Source organism: Maniola hyperantus, chromosome 20 (genome assembly GCF_902806685.2).
Source record: "Maniola hyperantus chromosome 20, iAphHyp1.2, whole genome shotgun sequence".
Classification (NCBI taxonomy): Eukaryota; Metazoa; Arthropoda; class Insecta; order Lepidoptera; family Nymphalidae; genus Maniola; species Maniola hyperantus.
Genome location: NC_048555.1, coordinates 8,960,397 through 8,983,596, shown reverse-complemented (window position 1 = coordinate 8,983,596; position 23,200 = coordinate 8,960,397). Strand labels below are relative to the sequence as shown.

The following is a 23,200-nucleotide window of genomic DNA, read 5'->3' as shown; positions in this document are numbered from 1 at the left end:
ATTAATTGTTATATTTGATCAACTCACGTAGATATTTGGTGGCATTCTACAGTCTGTTATCATTATCAACCGATAGACATTTACAGCTGGAGATAAGTCTCTTGTAGAGACTTCCGCACCGGTCTTGCGCCGCCTGAATCCAGCGGCTCCATGCGACTCGTTTGATGTCGTCTGTCCGCCTTATTTTTTTAACGCTGGGAAATGCATTTACGCATCCCCCCCTCCTGGAATGCTAGCCAGCTAACCAACTGGAGGGAAGGTACCTATGTGGGACTCGCCGGCTGAAGGGCGACCGGAATACCCACTAAAACCCAGCGGCGCTCCTGCGCGTCGCCTGGTGACTGGGTCACGGGAACACCGAAGCAAACCACCGCGACCCAGCCAGCGACATCCGCCGAGGCGGACCCTCTACCGGGGACCCCGCTCACGAGGTCCCCACACTGCACGTCCGAGGCGCACCGACGAAGTGCGTGCGCCTCCCGACCCGGCGACAACTACAGATTCCGCGCACGTCGCCTGCGTCCCATCCTCCGCCTCGTCCACTGTGCCCTCTGCTAGGCAGAGGGACACACGGAGAAACCTCCCCCCTGCCAGGTCATTAGCCATGGCTAACAATATCCCCGAAGAGAGATTATTAGCCATGTTCTCGGGGTGCACCGGCCCGAATACTGCTCTTCCCCTCGGATGCCCGATGCATCCAAAAGGGACCAGCAGCACCCAGGCACACTGGGAAGTGGGAGGTTACCTGGCTGGCACCCCCTGGTCGTCTGTCCGCCTAGTGGCAGTCTCAACGCTGCGCTTTCCAGTGCGAGATTGCCGTTCTAGCACCTTGGGACTCCAACATAATTAACGATTGTATAGTTAATTGACTGCAATTACCTATGGTGCAGGTATGTCCTGACATGTAATAATATTGCGTCAAGTAGGTAAACCATGAATCGGATCGCTTAAGGTGTACTAGCCAGGCAGAGCATTCACACATGCAAAGGCTATTTAATCGTCTGGTGGTAGCGTTAGGGGTTACCATGACTTCAAATCTGATAATGAGACTGACGACTGTTTGCTACGAGGTAATTCTTATTTACGTTGGTCATTTTGCTCGACGTCTTAACTAGGATTAACTGAGACACACGAAAATATTATTAAGGATAAAGTTGTAGTTTCTGGTAAAATGGACGGGAAAACACCACGTGGCCTATCACGTAGTCTGGTCTGCTAGATGATTGGCTAACTCATGTCTAACACTAAATGATAGCCACCGAGGTTGGTTGGTTCTACATTGCTGCTTCACTGGGTGATATTAAAATATATTTTCTTAGAAAACCTTCAACGGATTAAAAAATGAGCTCGGTGGCTATCATTTAGTGTTAGAAACCGAGTAAGCGAATCACTCCGCTGGTCTGATCAGGTGAAATTAATCTGGCCTTCCACTTTCCTTTCCTTTCCGCGAGAAAATCCAAGTAGGTACTTACAAAATAGAGTGGAAACCAAAGCTATAAAAGTACTACGAGGTTAATCATAAGGGGTCGTGAGCGTTTTTGCACGTCATATTTTATCGTCACTCTTATAAATTGAATGAATATTAATCTAGCTAAGATAGTCTCAGGAATCCAAGAGTCGTGGCGACTCTATATCTGGCTCAATGGCGCGGGGCGGCTCCCGAGCCTCCGCTAGTCGCGCCTTACGCCCCAGAGGGGCTACACGTGTCCTCGCTCCCGCTCGCGACTTATGTAACCATCCGCACGGCGATTCCGCAGCCTCCGAGCCCCTTCCCTCCATCGACCCTGCGAGGCGACCCACGCGCTAATCCACACCGCCGCGAATCGCGAACGCTCGCGGATCCGGCGATTCGTATCGACTGATAAACTTAAACCTCCGATCCTCACGTTGTGCAATAACCGTCAGCTGAGAGGTGACATAATCGATGCAGTGAGCACCGGTGTCCGGTGAGTGATCCCCGATCCCGTGCGTTATGTAACGGGACATGTGCCTCGAAGGTGCCGACTGCTGAGCCAAACGTGGCCAAACGGTGGAGGTGGCCACTTCACGTAAGGTTCTCAGAAAATGCTCATTGTTCTGGGCGATCGTCTGATTGTCACGGACGCGATCGTAACTATAGCTTTACCTACCATAAGTTAAGTTGGTGATGAATAAGTGCGTGATCTGAATTTATTTATAGAACTGCTCCTACGGTTCACTGACTAGCAAAGCACATCACGTTCGTTCATAATGGGGAGAATGTCCTTAGAGGGTTATGTAATAATATTATAGAAGGAAAGGTTAACAATACCTAATTGGAAGATCGAACTCGTGGAATTCGTCCATCCGTGGAGAACGGGTGACTTTGCAATTTTTTGCGACAAAATGAAGACGGAAAAACGAACTCACTGGATTGTTTTGTTGAAAGCTTCGCTACAATTTCTGAGGCTCTTTGTTTTCTTAGTTCAAATACTCATTCAGATTTAACTGATGTTAAGTTTTATTATTCTGGGTGAGAAGTATATTGCGCGAGAAGTATAGTTTTGTTTCGTGGAAATCTTCTCGAGACAAAGCGCAACGTGTGCAGCATGAAACAATTGGTGTACCGTTTAGTAGAAATTTGTACATACATGCTATGAATTTGGCTATCTTATATACCAAGCAACAGTGTAATTAGTTATTAGTTTTACCCTTGTTTGTACTTTTTAGAGGAGCTGTTCATCTTTCTTAAGATTAATGACCCTGATGTTCTTTATCTTTCCAGACTAGCGCTAGACACACGATTAGCTTTAGATCTACTATGTAGCTATCGGTGAGTTACTCTGACTCAAACTACCTCTGCGGTAGCCGGTATGGAAACAACACAAGAGTCCAGAATGGCAAATTTGTCAAAAATTATCCTCAGTGCAGGAGAACAAGTTATGAACTTTACTGAGGGAGCTTTTTTGTCAACTTCACCGCTACATGTTAGTCCCGACAAACTTGTTTGACAGTAATTGTTGGACGTCCCAGTTTTATTACAAAAAAAATTTGCCTGGAATGAAGAAATTATTTTACTCTGGAGAGATTTTGCATTTATTTATACAATGGAATACCTAGAAGTCCGTAAAAGTAAGAGGGGCCTAGAAGGCTGAACTAAATAGAAACACACGATTTCTAAAGCGCACTATTAGAACCAGTTTAGACCTAAGAAAAATGTTACAGTGGCATTTTTCTGTAATTAAGATTTATTCGAGAATCATTTCTAGCCACCTAAATAATTAAATATTTCTTGCAGTAGGTATTATGGTTTTGTCGGCACAGGTGGTCGAAGCCTCTAATCCAAAAAACAACAGGGCCAGACTTGAGCCTAATAAGAAAATATGCGAAAAATATGCGCGTATATTTGTACAGAAAACTCATGTTTTCTAATAACTGCTTCGATTTATAAAAATGTAATAGGTAGGTATATCATAAAAGTCTCATACGGTATCATGGTTTTGTAAAAAATAAAAACCAGCGCTTGGGTCGAATAGTGCTTACGAAGTCAATTATTGTTTAGCGGCAAACAAAAATAAACCGTTTTAAATAATGAAACGCATTAGAACACGCTATGAACACGTTTATAGCAGAGTTCCGCTGAAAATCAACAGAATATGAAATTCTAAAACGAAATACCTAAAATAAAATGATAATCCTTATACAATCTCCAATATTATCCTGAAGAAAATGGTTTCTAAACCCACACTTTGCCGTAAGTAAATATTTAATGAAAACCCACACTTTTCCGTAAGTAAATAATTATTCAGAAATATAAATTGATTAGCACAACGAACCGTATTCCGATTTTCTTTTCTTTGAAGGACTTCTATTGGCTTCATTTAGAAAAATTCCAACAGTGATGTGGATGAATTCCAATGAAAAGAGGAAATTAATATCGCACAATGAGTTTTATAACGGAATATGGCCAATGAAACTTAACAATCAATATAACAGGTCTTTCTAATTTATTTCTCAAGGGAATATGAAGAATATGTGCACACTAAATTAATTTTTTTTATTAATAGACAGCTGCTGTAGTTGGTAGTAAATATGCAGCCAAGGCACGGTTGACCTTATTATAGTAAAGTGAACTTCCAAGAACTGGTTAGTCCTAACGTAAATAAAAATAAAACTACGACATTATCTTGAGTCTTGCAATTCAATGCAAGAAAAGTAAAAAGAAGGTACAGATTTTTTGTTTTATTTGTATAAAATTATTGAAATTTGTAATCACTAGACACGAACCATTTATAAATGTATGCCGTATTTGGAAAATTGATCCACGTACGAAGGGATGCAAACGCTAGTGTAAAAATAGTACCTAGAACATTTTTCGTTAATAGTATGTATATATACTTTCTAATATTTGTTAAAAGTTCATATATTATCTACAGTGTTTTGATTTGCGTATTTTACTGCAAAATAAATTTAGTTACGATTCAGGGGTGTTTTTTGTTCCTTTCAATGCAGTAACGCAATTTGTCTCTTTGATTTCAAATTTTATTTCGTTTGGTTAACTTTTTTTTTTTTACAAAAAATTTTTTTTTTGCTTCCAATGTTTCTTTGAGCAACGGAAGCTAATGAGTTTTAGTGAATTATGCCACGTTTTAGCTTTTTGTTAACGTCTAGACTTCTAGAAACGGAGTTACAGCATTAATGGGTTTTTGATTTGATGTTTTAACTTCGCACTTTTTGTTATTCGAGGACATAATTTAGCTTTTTATAGCGTATCGGTTATCAAGGTAGGAAACAATTTTGTTGAAAACCCTACTGCAAAGTAACTGCTATCTTGATTTTAAATTAGGTATTTGACTTTGGCCTTTCAATTGATTTGGTTATAAAATGTTTCAGATATTATTATCTGAAACATTTTGTTACTTACATAATAAGTTTTTGCTATAACTAGTATTCAAGTTCAAGTCAAGTCTCGCCTTCTGTAGTAACTCTTTGGATTCAAATTTTCTAGGTAAGTATAAATATATATCTCACTATTTGAATAATTTATTACAATAAAATAGGTGCTATAAAAGTTAAAATTATTTGATGACAGACGTATTCGTAACGCGTTTTCAATCATCCTTGTAAGAAATATAAAACTCGTGTACATCGTTACGTTACGTGTCCTGAAATCTATACCTACACACAAAAAAACTCCTCACTGACTGACTCACAGATTTATCTACGCACAAGCTAAACCGCTCGGGTTAGAACTTAAAAATTTGACAGTAAGTTTTTTATGAAGTATTGAAAGGATTTTTGGAAATTCCGCCCCTAAGGGGGAGTTTGTATGTGAGTCTATCATTTTAAAGTTATATCTATGAAAATTGTATTTGGGCTTACAATAAAAATCAAGGTATAGGTACCTACGTGTTTTAGAATTTTCAAAAATTCATTCGAACGACGTCGGGATGAGTTAGCTAGTCTTCGAATAAATGTTATCAGTAGTAATATTTAGAAAGCATTCATTTAAAAACCCAGTATACTGCAGTCAATTTGCCGGGAGCTGTCCATTCGTAACAAGGAACGTGATATTGTGCCGGTTATTGGCACTTTACTAGTGCTTTGCGCTGTAGATGAAATGATTTGATAATTGAATATGAAGTTTTTCATACCGTTTTATTTTAAAATATGTAGAGTAAATTGATGCTCACCATCCAACTAATAAATTTTAAATTTTGCATTTCATTTCTACTGAATTGAAAAGAGCAATTAAAGTATTGCAATTTGCAAGCTAGAGTAAAGAAAGGTAAACAAATATAATAGATCTAGATGAAACCAAATACTTACTTAGATGGAACATAATAATATTTTGTTTCCAATATAATATTGCTATTTTGATAAGATCAGCGAAGCCAAGGTAATCACCAAAAATTAATAAAAAAATCTGTGGCTTTGTATGATAATAAATATTATGAGCCTTTGTTTGTAATGGCGATGATAGCCTTGTGGTTAAGTGGAAGTTGGAATTCGGGGGTCAGGGGGTCGATCCCGGGCCTCCTAAAAGTTAGAACCTCTAACTTTTCGGAATTATGTGCGTGAGAAGCAATCAAATATCACTTGCTTTATCGGTGAAGGAAAATATCGTACCAACAGGAAATACTAACTCCCGTCGGCGGTGTTCCCACTAGATTACAACATGGGGTTATTCAAGGGGCGGACCAACAAATTTCTAAAAGGCCGGCAACGCATCGGCGGTTCCTTTGGTGCTGCAAATGTGGTGACCCGGTCGCCTACTCGTTTACTCGCTATCTCTATTTAAAAAAAAAAGGAAACCCGGATACCTGAGAGTTCACCATAATGTACTCAAAAGGTGTGTGAAGTCTGCCAATTGGCACTCGGCGTGGCAAACTATGGCCTATACCCTTCTCATTGTAAGAGGAGACCCATGCTCAGGAGTCGACGCGACTCTGGGTTGATCACCTGTTCATCATGATACTGAAGTGATTTCAAGTTTGCTAATTTGTTACTTTACAAAGATTAATTAAATACTTACGCTAAATTATTACGTTATATTCGTGTTAATTTTACAATAGGAATCCTTCCCTTTGTTACATTCTGTGGCAAAATAAAATGAGCTATTCGAACAGGATCGATTACAATTTTACGACACCGCCCGGCCCGATGCTCCATTCAAACTTTATCGTGCAATTCTTAGACATTCTGCGAGAGCCCACGAATAATAGGCCTTCAACATATTTGAATGCCAATTTAATCTCTGAAGATTGATGACGTCGTAACTTCAAGCACAGATACTTCAATATGGTAATGTTTTATATCGGATTTCTTAGCTAAGTTAGTTTTCTGAGTAAAGAAAAAAGCGCCAATCCAGTTAAGTGTTAACCTGATAAAGATTTAAATAAAATAAAATGTATCTGACTACAGTCACACAGGTAATGCTTGGAAAACTTATCGACAAATGTATTGCTAAAGCATGGCTAAAACTTTACCGCACGTGTCAAATTACTCCAATATTTTCCGCTCGGTATTCAAGAAGATTTTGACATAGTTGTCAACTCAGTGAATGGCCGTAATATCGCATGTCGCCAAGCCCTTTGTTAGGAGCTTTTGTATCCAAATGATTCTCTATTTGCCCGTCACCGATGACGTGTTTAGAGTCTTTAGACGCAAAATGATTGATTACGCTACAAAAGGTCAAACTTCCGATGGGTTCTTGGCGCAAAGTTGATTCTGTGTAACTGTGTTATATAAAACAGAGGCCTAATAAACTTGTTGCGCTTTATTAAAATGAGATTTGATATTTTTTGTCAACCGTCCCCTTCCAATTAAGGAGCTTAGTACAAAAGCTTAGTCTAGGAATGCATACAGATATGTTTTCCATTTTTTGCTTAGTATGGGGAAATACGGACTGGCAAACAAATATAGGTAGAAGTAATTTCGACGAGGAAGCCAACAGAAGAATTCGGCTAGGTTGGGCAGCTTTTGGGAAATTGAGTCAAGTCTTCTCATCGTCAATTCCTCAGTGCCTCAAGACGAAAGTCTTTAACCAGTGTGTTCTTCCCGTCCTCATCCTTTGGTGCTGAAACGTGGACACTAACAAACGGCCTTGTCCACAAATTCAAAGTCGCTCAGCGAGCTATGGAGAGGGCTATGTTAGGAGTTTCCTTGAGGGACAAGATCCGAAATGAGGAGATCCGCATGAGAACCAAGGTCACTGACATAGCCTGAGACCGCGTTTAAGCAAGCGTAGTGTGGGACGCCCTCCAGCACGATGGACCGACGATATAAAGAGGCTGGCGGGAAGTGGCTGGATGAGGTAGGCTGAGGACCGGGTGTGGTGGCGCTCTTTAGGGAAGGCCTACGTCTATGGCTGATGATGATGATGATGATGATGATGATGAAACAAATATAAATAATTTCTTTTAGGATTTTCGAAAATTATTCCTCATGTTATACCGAACAATACATAACAATATTTACATAGAATAGAGATTCATTTTTTATATTTCGTTATTGTTCTCGTAATTCGACAGAAAAATGTTGGTATAATTTTATTGCCACTACAATTAGATCACTTTTCGGTTAGTGAATTGGGTCAACATTGATTTGTGGAACAAACCTATCGGTGAATAAGTAAAATTCGTTTTAGATAGGCAAATTATTTTATGAATATTCACCGCGCTATCCGAGGTCGACAGATTTAGCTCTTCCAAGATCGCACTTAATGTTGCAATTTAAACGAAAATACTAACATGTTATCAGTTATCACCACCTGGCTGTAGATGTTCTCTCCCGATAATAATTTAACATCAGGTGATGCGACTGCATGTTTTCTTGCTATAAGTATAAGATGATGCCTGATATTAATTTATGGGTTTTTGGAAATCCCGTGGGAACTCTTCGATTTTCCAGGATCAAAAGTATCCTGTTTGTGCCCCGGTATGTTAGCTAACTTTGTACCAAATTTCATCAAAATCGGTTTAACAGAGCGGTGAAAAGCTAGCAGACAGACAGACACACTTTCGCATTTATAATATTAGTATGTATATTCCCAAGATTTAAAGTGTAGCTTTGATTAACGTTTTTTTTTTCAGTAATCTGACGTACTACAGATACGTATTAGTTTCTAGTACAGTCTGATTTTAATCATTGACTTTGGTTGGTTGATTTCTAAGAAAGTCCTACAAAGACACATACAGATACTTTATATTGAATTAACTTAAACTTTGCGACGATCTTCACATATTGACACTAGATGGCGCTACAGGTAGCGTCAATCACTTTATATGAAGCCTGAATCACGCAAGCGTAGTTTTCAAGGTGCAACCAATGCAACTGTTGGATCAGCTGGGTCTGATGTCTAGATGTCCACATCTCTTGCTCGTGTACAACCTAAACGTAATTTAATGTTCTTTTGACAGGCAGGTCGCGTGGAGTTACCACTTATGACTTCTGCATAATATATTCAGTATACGCTGCTAAATAAAGTGTAAAGATAATCACACGACAGATGCCCAAACAAAGGAGTGTAATGTTTTCAGGGTTTATTGTATGTATGTACGTGAGTTTCTTTATTCCACCATAACTTCTAAATGCCTGAACAGATTTCATCCCGAACAGACATCATCCCGAGTGACATTGACTATACATTTTTGGGAAAACTTCGATATGGTGGCTGTATGGGACCATTTTCAAATGCGAAAAGTTACTTTTTTGACAGGGCAATTCTGATTATGTCTTGTTTTATTTATTGTACGATTTTGCGGCCTGTCATTAAGTCAATTAAGTCAAGAATGAACCGGGTTTAGTGGTAGGGGTGCGGGTACCCTCGAAAATGTCACGTATAAGATTGACGAGCCTGAAACGGTTGGCACGCTTCGGTAGCCAACTTTAATGGCTTTAAGACTACTCTATGTTGTGTATATGCCTTTGTTGATATGTGGTTGGTCATTATATTCGACCTTATGATATTTAGGAAACGAGTTGGTTGTTAGCTTTTAACAACCGCCAATACTACTTACTTTACTACTACTAGTATTACTGAATGTGGAAGAGTGGAAGGGGCTGTATTGCTGGGTTCTTTGACCCCTACCATTATATCATACATATATTATCTATAATGGAACCTAATGGTTTCCTTGGGATAATAAAGAAACACAGAACAAATGGACTTAGAGCCAGCGCGCGAAACACTTTCGTTATTTTATATTAGTTGAAAGTTTCTCTGGGTATTGCCTCCAACATAGGGAGGAACGATCATCGACCATGAAGTTTAGATCATAGTGTCTTTAGATAGATAGATAACATGTAACAAAGGTGTAAAAATCTTACTTCAAAGTATGAAGTCTATTTTTTATATTTTCTTCGGATTAGTGTAGAGCGGAGCGAGACCAATAATTAATCTATGGGATTAGTATTAGAAATCACGTCATGCGTTGCCAGACAGTGTCGTGGCAACCCCCTGCCAGACGCCCTTAAAGTTTAAAAGTTTAAAGATGAAAATGCTTTCTACCTATTACGGTTCACAAGATACAGCCTGCTGACAGACGGACGGACTGACGGACAGCGGAGGCTTAGTAATAAGGTCCCGTTGGCACCCTTCGGTTACGGAATCCTAAAAAGTACTTAGACAGTTCATCTCTAATTGAAACATCGTTATGGACTTGTAAGCAGCTGTAATCAATATATTAAGTCGTACCTACTTCCGAAACTGGGTTACGGCACCGTATCAGAATCGACGTAAGCTGTTAATTAAAATTTGATCCCGGCTTGCGGGAAATTTCCGTAAAGCGCCTGACTGATGCTCTTCCTAATCCATTTACAGGTAAATATTATAGATGTTAGGATGTTAACGTCACCCGTTAGCCAATAACCTAGCCTAAAAATAGAACCTTCAGCATTCGTAGAGCTGACCTTTCGGTATGGTTATCACAAACTTGAAGTAACAAGGTGTCGCATGTTCATTAAATAACATTACGTTCATTAAACCAACTGTGCCTATTTTTTCCTACCTACGAACGATAACGTCATGTGAATCATTTAGTGATGCTCACAAAGTGCGCGATGATAGTCGATGATAGTCACAAGGTGCTAGAATGGCCACCTCGCATCGGAAAGCGCAGCGTTCTCAGACAAAGGATCAAGGTGGACTTGCTATCAAAATAATAATACCTAGTTAGAGCAAGCTAAGTGTATGGAAAAGCTCTGAAGAGTGATAAAGACAAAAACACGTTTTTTGTCTTTGTCATAGTTTAGCCTTTTTTGTGGGCACAGTTGTCATCTGTGCCCAACAAACTACTGTGATAGTAATTTATTGCGAATATTACGAGTTTTTATTTAGTTTTCTGTTTTAAATTTAGTGTTGAGGGCGTGTAGAAGCCACTTATGGTGCACTGTTGTGTGATCGGCTGTAAGCTGTAACAGTTGAAGCGAACGCAAATAATACCTTTCATGCGTATCTCTTTGTATGATTTCTTTTGTTGTTTTGTTCCTTTCGGGTATACGCGTCTGAAAAGTCCACCTTGATCCTTTGTCTGATTAGGCCTCGTAGACTCCCACACCAGGTGGGCGGTCGACATCAAACAAGTTGTAGGGAGCTGCTGAATTCAGACGGCGCAGGCGGCGCAAGGCCACAATATGAGTGGTCCTTAATCTGTCAGAAGACCGTGGGACAGGAGAGACGTTTCGGCGTGATGAAAGAACAAATCAACAAACATTTCGCATTTATAATTGGGTTATTTAAAGTTTTGTCTCAGCGATCGCACTCATTGTAACCCTGCATAATTTTGCACGAAATTTTCGGTTTAGATAAAGTTTGATAAACCAGCAATTCATCGAAACAGCTGTTCAAATACTAACTGAACAATAAATAAATCGTGGCATGTTCACTAATTACAGTTGAAGAGCAGGTAGGTAACTAACCAATTTATTAATTAGTATACTCGTAATTGGGTCATATTTACCTAACGATTGATTAGTTTGCACGACCGCGCGAGTAATAGGTAGTAGCTAGTTGAAATTAAATTGGGGATTATTTGTCACGACCATGAAGGGGCTCGACTATAGTACGCGAAAAGTTGAAATGATAATCGGGGAGGGAACGCCCCGCACACCCGCAAAGCCCCCGCGCTAACCCGGTGCTGCCGACCGCGGGTGACATGCGGGTGTGTGAGGCGTCCCCCCGCCTCATACCCCGATTACCATCTAAACCGGTCGCGGACTATACATTGTGCTATACATCGAGTGGGAATCAGTGGGGCCTATCATGGACGTTATCACATTGCGACAATAGCAATTGCTATGATCCAAAAAACCTATTTTGCCTATACCTATCTAAATAACCGTACCTACAACTGCAAAAAATTGGTTTTGAGTTATTGCCAAAAACAGTACCTAAGCATTTTCAAAAAGTAATGTTTTTAAAAAAGAGTGCTATTTACATGTGAGCAAGATTTTTGTTAGTTTTTAATCTTTTTATTAGGTAAGTAGCAAATATTTTAGAAACAATTTTTTTGAAATTCCCTTTAGTAGGTACTTACATGTTTGGTGATAAAATTTATTCTTAAAAAAATATCTTTTTAAATATAGCAAGGCAGTATATTGCACATTGGAGGCCTAGAACTACAAAATACATAAATTGACCACATAGTGGACTAATTTTTTTGTTAAGTATTTCAAAAATCCATTTTTTTAGTAGGTACCTTATTCTGTGTCCTAAAGCTTTGCAAAAGCTTTTGTGTAAAGCACAGATAAGGTAAGGCTTTCCCTGTTTGCTTACTTAAAAGCTTCGGAAGAGCTTTTTGGTAAGCAAATAGACAAAACGCTTAATATTAACATACAAATAGGGTTTTCGCTGAATAAAAATTCATAATTTTTTTTTGTAGAGCAGCGGTAGATTATACTTACCTATTTTAATAAATTTTATCGTAACTTGAACCAACAGCCATAATAGGTATGTCGTGTATTTCCCTAAACCACTTATTTTTCTACAGTATAATTATGTAATAGTGCACACTCGAAAAAGCAATGTAGGTAGTAGGTAGGTACATTATAACATAATATAATGAAATACTTAAATGAATTTTGACTTTTGACTTTTGTTTTGTTATGCTAAATAGCTAAGTTTCTGAGTTAAACAAATCATGACACGTAAACAAACCTATTGACTTCTATGATCATTTGTGTAATACAAATCTTAAAATAAGTGCCTAGACAGGAATCAAATCATAAAATAATGTAATTCGCTCTTTCGATGAAGAATTGCCGTTACCGCATACCTACTTATAATATTATTATGAATTACAGTTTGCATGTAGGTAGGTGAAATAAATATGTACCTACTTATTTGAATTTTAAAAGGTTTTGGTTATGATTAATATTAAGTACTTATTCCTTTACTTATTTAAATCCTCTTTAAAATAACAACTAAATAGGTGTCTATTAATGCATTTTGTGCCTAAAAAATTAAAACACAGTCGTAACTTTAATTTAATGATGTATGTTGCGATAAGATATAAGTACTTATTCAAACTTTGTGTTAAGTGCACTGACCCTTGTGATTAGAGTCGCAATAATTTTTCACAAAGAATGATATCACAAACATAAATTAAAAAAACAATTTTGCAATTAATTACAAATTGTAACAGTCGCCAGTCGCGATACAGTTACACTTAGGGTTCATGATTTCTCGAGCTTATCAATTTCTCGGGTCTCGAGAATTCTCGAGGCTAATTTCTCGGGCCTTCTCGGGTTGTCGAGAAATTTACATTTACGTACGGATTTGCATATTCTTCGATTCCAATAATGCGATTAATCAACAAATTCAGTGGTTTCCTCTCAAATAAAAGTACCAAAATAATTATAAGACTTTTATTGACAGTCTTCAATATAATTAGCTTCTTTTTCTTAAAGAAAACTAAAAAAATAAGCTATTCTGACATTTGTGACTTATACATAATATATACAATTACAGCACAAGCACAGCATTAAAAAGAAAAAAAATCAACTTTAAACTTCTAGCTTCTTTCTTTTAAACAAAACAAACAATAAACAAAAATTTCAACATGAAAACGTTAACCTTATCCTAACTTATAATTAAATTACAATCACAGCACCATTTTTGGCATGTTAATTAGAAAAAAAAATCAAATGAAATTTTTGCATTTAAAACAAACGGCAAACGCAAATCGTTTTATTTTATAATTTCATAGACTCAAATATGATTTCTCGAGTTATCGAGTTTTCTCGAGCTTGATTTCCCGGGAACAAAGCCCAACGATTTCCCGGGAATTCTCGGCTCGAGAATTCCCGGGAATGAACCCTAGTTACACTGTATGTGTAACTGTATCGAATGGCATTTGTATTCGATTTTGCCATGGCTTTTGGATAATACTTTTTAGAAGAACAACATTGCAGATACGGTGTGCCTACTAAAGTAAATTGACTATACATAGCTAGAATGCATTGTTCAGCAGAAATAATCGTGAAATCCCTAAGAGTCGAAGTAGTATGGATTCATAAAAACTATGTATCTTGCGATAAGATAATACAAAACTTCCTTTAAGTGCACTGAACCTTGCGGGTAGAGTCGCGATTTTTTTTCACGAAGAATGATGTCACAAGCATAAATAATTGTGAACCGTTACAAAGCTTTTGCAACTTACAAATTGTAACTGTATATGCAATTTATTACCTCTCGGACATCATGTTTCTTATTTGATCGTAAATCTCTATAACAACGTGGTGAATAAAAAATGTAGCAAAAACTTATCCACTGTTTGTTTATCTGGAGTGCTGAGATAGTAAAGTTGACTTACATTGCCAATTATCACGGTATAAAAGTAGCAAAAAATATAACAGTTAATTTGTTTGTGTTCAAATGGTAATAATAAGTACAATTATGAAGCTTTTTCGTATTAAGTATTTACTTGGTTTTCGTACAATTCCATATTTTTATTATTGCATAGATTTGAATATAATTTTAAATATGACATATAGTATAGGTACCTACATACTCAATAAAACTTTACTAATCTTATCATTATATTATTAACCCATCGTCGGCCCACTCAGTGTTTCCATGTACACGGTAATTACCGTAGATGCACCGTAATTCAGCCCTAATCTACCGTCAAGGTAATATGGCTATTACCTTGACCGTGTCACCGTAATACAAAATCACGTTAAAAATTCATAATATACTGCGTAATACGAGTACGAATCTCAGTCACCTAAGCATATTTCATAATGGCAACATTTCTCTTGCTCTCGGTTTAAGCATCAAATCTCAGCAATCTATTTTCGTCCTTATTCAAGCAATTAGGAAGGAGTAAAATGTAAAACTAATGAGATTTAACAAAATATTAATATGTATAAATCCGTATATGAAAAAGATATTGCTATGCTAGGAGAGTCAGATTCAGAATAATATTCAAAAGCAAATTCGTGACGTTTTTTCTTTTAAAAATGACACGGTAATTTACACGGTATTCTTTTAGCTAATCCCTATGGAAACACTGGGCCCACTACTGAGCACGGGTCTTTACGGGTTGTTTCAAGGTCAACTACTTATCTACGCAATATATATCTATTTTGATCGAACAAGCTAGTTAGTTATTGTTTTCACAATAGTCGTGATTTTTTTTATGAATTCCTACTACCTGTATTCTAGAATCTGCTTAATATTCTACAATTTTTCAGATTTTCCAACAAAAGTTTACACATATAGGTGAAACCCGAAATTCATTCGAAGCACGATCTCAAAAGTTCTATAAATAGTTGGGTTAAATTCACCCTCAATAGCTTTCAATACAACTATGCAATACTACCGTATTACTAAGAAATCTTTAGACGTGTACAAATAGGGAATGTAAAGCAATTTCCTCAAGAGCACTGCCACCTCCGATCCGCAAAGCTATCGAAGGCGACGATTGTACCCCTCCGATGGAGAGACGACAGGCCTAGAGTCACAGACTTGGAATAGCTAGATGCCGCATATTTATTAAATAGTATGAAAACCAACCGAGTCTACTTTTAGGACCCCGTATCTCAAAAGGAATAAAGGAACTCTTATAGGATCACTTCCTTGTCTGTCTGTCAGTCTAGACCCGTTAAGGGAATCAAAAACTATATAAGGTACTCCCGTTGACCAGGCAAGTAGAAACGTATTATAGCAAAAGGTTTTTTGTGATGTAACCACAAATTCACGGTTTTCGGATTTATTACTTTATTTGTGCTATAAGACCTACCTACATGTCAAATTTCATGATTCTACTCTAGGTCAACGGGAGTACTTCCTGTAGGTTTTCTTGACAGACATAGACAGACACATCAAAGTGATCCTAGGAGGGTGCTTTTTCCTTTTGAGGTACGGAACCCTAAAAAACAGGTCAAGAGAAAAAATCAGATAATTGATCTTAAATACTGTATAGATTTCGCAAATAGCACCTAAATGGCTATAATTTTGCTATATGAAGATATATAACCTGTTTATGTAGTCTATTATAGTTTGTGTTTGTGTTATAGTTACGCAAATTATTATCAGATAGCATTGTTTAATACGCTAATCGGTCGAGTGCCTGCATACTACAGCGCAGTGTAAATACATACAGTGAAACGACGATTAGGTTTAACGGTCATACCTACCCGAACAATTGATTCATTATAAAGCAAACAGAAATAGAAAAATAAATTATTATTAACTAGATGATACCTGCGACTTCGTCCGCGTGGATTTAGGTTACTGAAAATCCCGTGGGAACTCTTTGATTTTCCGGGATAAAAAGTGGCCTATGTCCTTCCCCGGGATGCAAGCTATCGCCAAAATCGGTTGAACGGATGGACCGTGAAAGTCTAACAAACAGACAGGCAGACAAACACACTTTCGCATTTATAATATAAGTATGGATTAAACAAACTTTTACCAAATGCATCTACTGCTAGTTAGGAATGCCTTTCCAACCGAGCCAGCAAGAAACTCAGCTGTTGTTCTTTTCAAAGATTCTCATTTGCCATGTACAAGTATGAAAGTAGCTAATTACTGTCCCGCGCGTTGCTGGAGTGAACTGCGGATCAAATCCATGCTCTTTTATCATTTACGTAACCTTCGAGCGTGTAGTAAATCAATTTTTCTGACTTCTGCCGTTCGGTATATCTAACAATAATCTTTCACCGTCTCGCCCCTGTTACCCCGCAGGTTACTCTGTCTAGACGTCTCTGTCGATCGACTGTACGACGTATCTTAGGCTATGTACTCTGTTACTTAATTCAGTTACCTAGTGGCAGAATGTCTTGAAGGCAGCCTGAGTGACTCTATTCAGAGGCTTATCGATCCCGAGGGCATGCCGCCTCTGGCCATTTTACTTACAAATCATACCAGCTGGGTACATTATTTATTAATTGTTGTACTGGAAAGTACGTCGTTGTAGGTTTATAGTTAGAACAGAGAAAAATTTATTTGAATAAACTTGTTACAAATGCTTTAGAATAGTTAAGTGAATAAACTAATTTAAAAGTCTTTACGGTTATTATTGTCTGTCGGAGAACGTTGCGACTGTTCCGTTTTTAGTTAAGCAGTTTAGTTTCTTAGTTAGGTTATCATAATAAACAAACGTTTTGGTTCAGTTTGTTGAGGGCTCTTCTCAGACCTGGGCGCATTTGGAACCTTCGTAGCTATAGTTTTCAATTTACGTCATTAATTATCACCACTATCATCTTACAAATCCAGCAACTGACTATCAAAAAGTGTACAAAAAAAAACTTTGGTCTATTAGCGTAGTCTTAATCATTTCTTGGAGCACCTATTTTATTTGGAAGGTCTGTATTTCATACTTTTTACGATTAAACCGTTTATAAACTAATCTATCTAAATTAGTTTACAAACGTAGCTCTCTGTTTTCGTCATCGTTTTATCGGTTTATAGTTTAATTGAAGTTAAAATAAATAAACATAGATAAGTATATCGAAGATATGTCCAATAACAACAAAAAAATAATATATTTTACTCTCACTGGTGTCTGGTGTCACGTTGGAGGCTTACACAAGGGTCTCTGCTAGTTCAATCATAACTGCAGCTAACTTTTATACCTACTACAAGTGAAAGCTATAATAGAAATGCTCGATGCCCTCGAGATAGACAAGCCTCTAACTAAATACACTCGATAAGCGGTTTAAAGGCTTGGGAAGACAAACCCGGAACAGCAGCGACTCGTAACGGTAGCAATATGGCAGGTTGTCACACTGAACGCTTGTACGATTTGTAATACAAGAAATTGTGTAAAACACGTCACACTACTACAAAATAGTGAGGTAATAGACTGGCACTTACGCATCATGCATGACGAGTTTAGCCTAAAGGAAGATTTCCATGCGTGATTCATACTTTGTTAAGTATCAAGTGCAAGTGAGAAAATAATGTAGTAATAAAATCAGCGTGTTCAATACACTTAACACAACACCAATCACATATTTTTAACTTGCAATTCACAAAATGTAGATCAAACATTATAGAGTACTATAATATTGTTATAGTAATAACAACTTTAAAATCTGCGTAGAACATGTTGCCGCCACGCGTTGTTTTTATCTTATCCTTAACGAAATACACTCGATAAGCGGTCTCTTAGACATACTCGCGTAACCGAGTTTGCTGACAATTCCACTGAGACGCGACTGCTATTGATTTATTTTGGAAGCTACAACTTCTATCCACATTTAGTACTAACCTATTTTTAGACGACTATTTGGAGGCTATAATGGATCTCTGTACACGAAATATTTATTTAAGTAAGTATCTATTGGCCTGAAAACTGAAGAAAAATACAGTACCCATATTTTAGAGCTTACAATTAACTAGCTATTTACTAATCTCTTGCAAATAAGGTCTTGGACTGTAGTAATAAAATGAAGTGATTTTTTGTATAGCGATAGTTTTCTTTATTCTAGATAGTTTATGGGGCTAGAATTCTAGCCCCATAAACTATCTAGAATAAAGTAACTATTTAGAAGCTAGAATTCTTTAACATAAAAAGTATTAGAATTGAAAAAAAAAATGTCGTTTACGCCATGTGACGTCATTAATCGCTTTCCGTACAGCGTATTTTAAAAATGAATAAAAATCATAATTTTTTGAAATTATTTTCTTTAATAATGAATTCTAGCCCTATAAACTACCGCTATACAAAAAATCACATCATTTTATTACTACAGTCCAAGACCCTATTACAAGATAACGTTCTTCCTGCAAGAATCCATCTTCTTGAAGGAAGGTTTTATTGCTGACTGTTTGTCGTCGTTAACTCGTCATCTCTTCATTCTTCTTCTTCCTTACCTTATCCCACGCTACGTGGGGTCGGCACAACATAACTTCTTCTTCCACTCATTTCTGTCATTCGTCAACGTATTATCCACCCCTTCTTCACGCATATTCTCTTTCACGCTATCCATCCACCTTTTCTTTGGTTGTCCTCTCCTCTCCTCTTTTTTCCTTCCACCTGCATACTTAACATTCTTCTAGTGACATGGCGTTGTCATCTCTTTATTATCATTATCATCATCAAATATTGTTCATAGTCCTTAGATGGTCCAGACCTGTTCCAGTTGATTTGTCTAACTTCTCTATGAGATCAGTCATGTGATAAATTGGCATTCTATCACAAAAATGCGGGTTTTGCACTTTACCCAATAGGTGAACTAAATTCTTTGATGTTTTAACTCCCGCATGGAATATTGTTTAGCGTAAAGCTGAAACACGAAATTGTGCATCTGCTTTGATATCTTTTTTATCGGATTTTCTGTTATTTTCCCGGCAATAGAGCAAACAAAATAGAAGTTTCATGTATAAAACTGACGCATTAAAAAATAAAAAAAAGGCCAAGTACCCTGTAGGTTTCTTGACAGACAGACAGACAGACAGACAGACAGGCAGACAGACAGACAGACAGACAGACAGACCGACAGTGAGAAAGTGATCCTATAAGGGTTCCGTTTTTCCTTTTGAGGTACGGAACCCTAAAAAACTGACTGACTGGCATATCTGATCATTATTATACCTACCTACAGGTATAATATTACATCAGCTTACATACCTATCATATTCAGCGAATTTTCATTTCATTTAATTCCACTAACGTACCTACAGCTGATTCAAAGCTGTGATAGCCTAGTGGTTAGGACGTCCTCCTCCTAATCGGAGGTTCGATCCCTGGCACGCACCTCTAACTTTTCGGAGCTATGTGCCTTTTAAGTAATTAAATATCACTTGCTTTAACGGTGAAGAAAAACATCGCGAGGAAACCTGCATGCCTGAGAGTTCTCCATAATGTTCTCAAAGGTGTGTGAAGTCTGCCAATCCACACTTGGCCAGCGTGGTAGATTATGGCCAGAACCCTTCTCACTCTGATAGGAGACCCGTGCTCTGTAGTGAGCCGGCGATGGGTTGATCATGATGATGATGATAATGACCTACCTACAGCTTAAACTGCTTGGTTAAACACTTGAGATTTTGCTTGGAGATTCATTCTATAACCGTCACGGGATTTTGAGAAACTCGAAGACTGAAATTCAAAATCTAATCAAAAGCTCCCAAGTTGTGTCGTAGTACGTACGTATAGTCTGTGACAGGTTGAGTTGGCGCTCGCCCGCAACGGGTTAGCGTGGGGGCTGTGCGGGTGTGCGGGGCGTTACCTCCATCTCGACCTGTCGCGTATTATATAATATATACTTTAACTTACGACTTACATCGATGTGCATAATAGAACAATCGATAAAAATCGCTCATCACTGACGAAAAACCATCAAGAACAATATTCTTGGCATATCCAATATCGTTTATCATTCATAATCAATCATAATGCAGTTACTCTTTTAAAACGAAATGAAACTAGCTAGAAATTAGATTTTTCACGTGTCATTTTTTTACTTTTGCGACGTGTTACCCCACACTGTATCCAGTTTAGCTTGACCTTTTAAGTTTTAAGGCTAGTGGAGCAATATTAAAACCTGGGAAATTTTCAAGTTGTTATACCTACTTACCGTGGAATAGGAAATGAAGTGGTAATGGGCAGGGCACATAGTTCGAAAAACCAATAGACGTTGGGGTTTCAAGGTGCTTGAATTCAGACTCCGATCTTCCCTTCAGTGTTGATCTTGAATCGTGGCCCTGATGAGATTCTGCTCTGAAAGGAAACTGTTTTCATCGGCTTCTGGTGCAAATTTTTGCGATATTGTATAATTAACAAGTGTTAACTCCCTAAGCTGGTTAGACCACCTAGTTGGTGAGCGCCTTTTGCACTTTTGTCCGATTTATAGCGCGCAGTGCAAATTATTCTTTTCCGTTAGATTCGCTAGACGAACAAGTTATATCTACCGGTCGTCGTATCTTCGTTATAGGTTGCTAATTTTACTTATTAATTAGTTGGTATTTTTGTAAAATCCACACTAATAGTTAGACACTCTTTTGCATTTTTAATTTGTACCTAACTATTAGTATAGTACTAGCTTTTCACAGTCCATCCGTTTAAGCGATTTTGATGTTTGGTACTCGGAAAATCAAAGAGTTCTCACGGGATTTTTAGTAAACCTGAATCCACGCGGACCAAGGCACTGGCATCATTTAGTAAAGAATATTTCATTAATTAATATTGAGATAGGTACGTACTCATCTTGGGCGTAGACTGTAGAATAATATCAATGGTCCCGGTTAGGGCTCTCAGTAAATTGGGTACAATAGTTACAGCACAGCGGTCGGGTTTTTGGGGCAACTGTTTTAATATTTCCCAACATTGCAGCTTTTCATCTCGCGTCTTTGTACAATTGTACATTTTCAGCTCTGGTCGAGCTGGGAATGCGAAATTATTTCAAACGACTGAACGCATTATTACGGAAGGTTATGGTAAGGATGTAAGAGTGCATGAAAATAATCTATGTCTTACATAATTACGTATAATAATTTAAAAAACTAAAAAACCCGACTGCTAATACACAGTAACTGGTACTTAACCGGAAAGCAAAAAACAAGCTTTGCATTCTATAAAATAGAAATTGATAAGGTCATAAACATAAATATTAGAAAATGTATGGCAATATGTATAATATGTGGGGGGCATTATTTAGCCTATTAGAAGTTGCCCCTTGATTGTTTTAAAATAAAATGGATCATAAATAATTGACTGATTTTATTATTTTGTCCCTGGTTTTCTTTACCAAATCTTTAGTTAAACGGATGTCGTGTTATTAAAAGACCTCAAACAATTTAAAAGAAGGCGGATCAAGTTTTAATGAAAAAATAAAAAATAAGCTTAATCGTCAATCCTCAATCTGTTCGCGACACTTCTAAGAATAAAGTTTCTTTATAGAAAGATTTTTAAAACATTGTCAAAATTAAGTTTGTACCTACGTAATCTATTTCTGAAGCCACGGATCTTTGAGGAGATTTAATAACGAAAAATGTTTTATGAAGTTGAAAAAGTTAATTAACCACTTAATTTGCTCAGTTTAGCTGAGTAATTAAAATACGAATACGTTTTGTTTAGTACATAAAAAATGTGTTGCTCTATTTCGTCGCTGAGAACAAAGCTGTGCTTAATTACCACAGGAACCAGCACAGAGAACATTGACTTGTTTTTTTGTGAAGGTAACAAACACTAAACTTGTCGGAGCTGTATGCGTTTTAAGCAATCAAATATCACTTCCAGTAACGGTGAAGGAAAACATCGTGACGAAACCGGCATGTTTCTCCATAATTTTCTCAAAGGCGTGTGAAGTTTACCACCCCGCACTTGGCCAGCGTGATATACTATGACCAGTCCCTTCCCATTCTGAGAGGAGACTCGTGCTGATGGCGATAACCATTTAAATGAATTCCAAATGTACCCTCAAATACCTACTGTACATTGGTTTTCATGTCATAGCTGCGTCAGCGTTAAAAGCGAGGCTGTTTAGAGAAAAGCGCCTTGTTATTGCAACAGAAATACTAGGATGAAACAGAAACAATCTCCCATGAGATAAACGATTGTTATCACATACCTACTCGTAGCAGCGACGACTAACAACCGGATCCGACAGCTTAATGTGCTCTCCGATGCACTATGACAGAGTACACCAATAGACAAGGCTACATGGATAATACAGACTATACAGAGCTTTCATTATTGTTCTCGGTGTTTCAGAGAAGTTCTCCATACGGAAAAAAACCTTTTCTAGAGCTGCGTACCCGAAGGGTGCCAACGGGACTCTATTAAGTGCTTAACCTCCGCTGTTCGCCCGTCTTGCGTCTGTCTGTTAGTGGGCTGTATCTCAGTAATCGTACCTATTAATAGGTAGAGAGTTGAAATTTTCACAGTGTGTATTCATATTGCTGCTATAACAAGAAATAATAAAAAACTAAGATGGCAAATTAAAAATAAATAAAAAGTAGGTACATAGTGTACGACGATGGTATGGATTTGTACGATGTTACGGAACTCTTCGTGTGCGAGTTTTACTCACACTTGACCAGATTTATTGTCCAAATAATTTATTTGGTAAAAAAATATGGTACAGATCGGGTATGGGACTATTTTGCGGAATTTATTCCTATTTTTCATTTGCTTAACGAAATTCAGAGGTCTATGTCTTCCGCACCCGTGCCCCGTGGTAGGTGCATTGCCCGCTCAAAGGTGAGATGATTCAAATCCAACCACTTCCTTGTAAAATCAATGAAATTGTCGAACATGTTTCAAGGATCGTTAAACGACACCTATTCATT

The 23,200-nt window shown here is 37.6% G+C and overlaps 2 protein-coding genes across 2 annotated transcripts in view; one reads left to right on the top strand and one right to left on the bottom strand.

Annotated features, from left to right (window-relative positions):
• Secp43 (tRNA Selenocysteine associated protein) overlaps nt 1-23,200 on the bottom strand; it is a 414,926-nt gene that overhangs the window by 129,086 nt on the left and 262,640 nt on the right. The window lies entirely within an intron of this gene.
• The window catches only part of LOC117991854 (potassium/sodium hyperpolarization-activated cyclic nucleotide-gated channel 2-like), a 264,983-nt gene continuing 243,470 nt past the window's right edge, over nt 1,688-23,200 (top strand). The window contains 1 exon segment of the mRNA XM_034979490.2: nt 1,688-1,946. The gene's annotated coding sequence lies outside the window, so the exon portion shown is untranslated.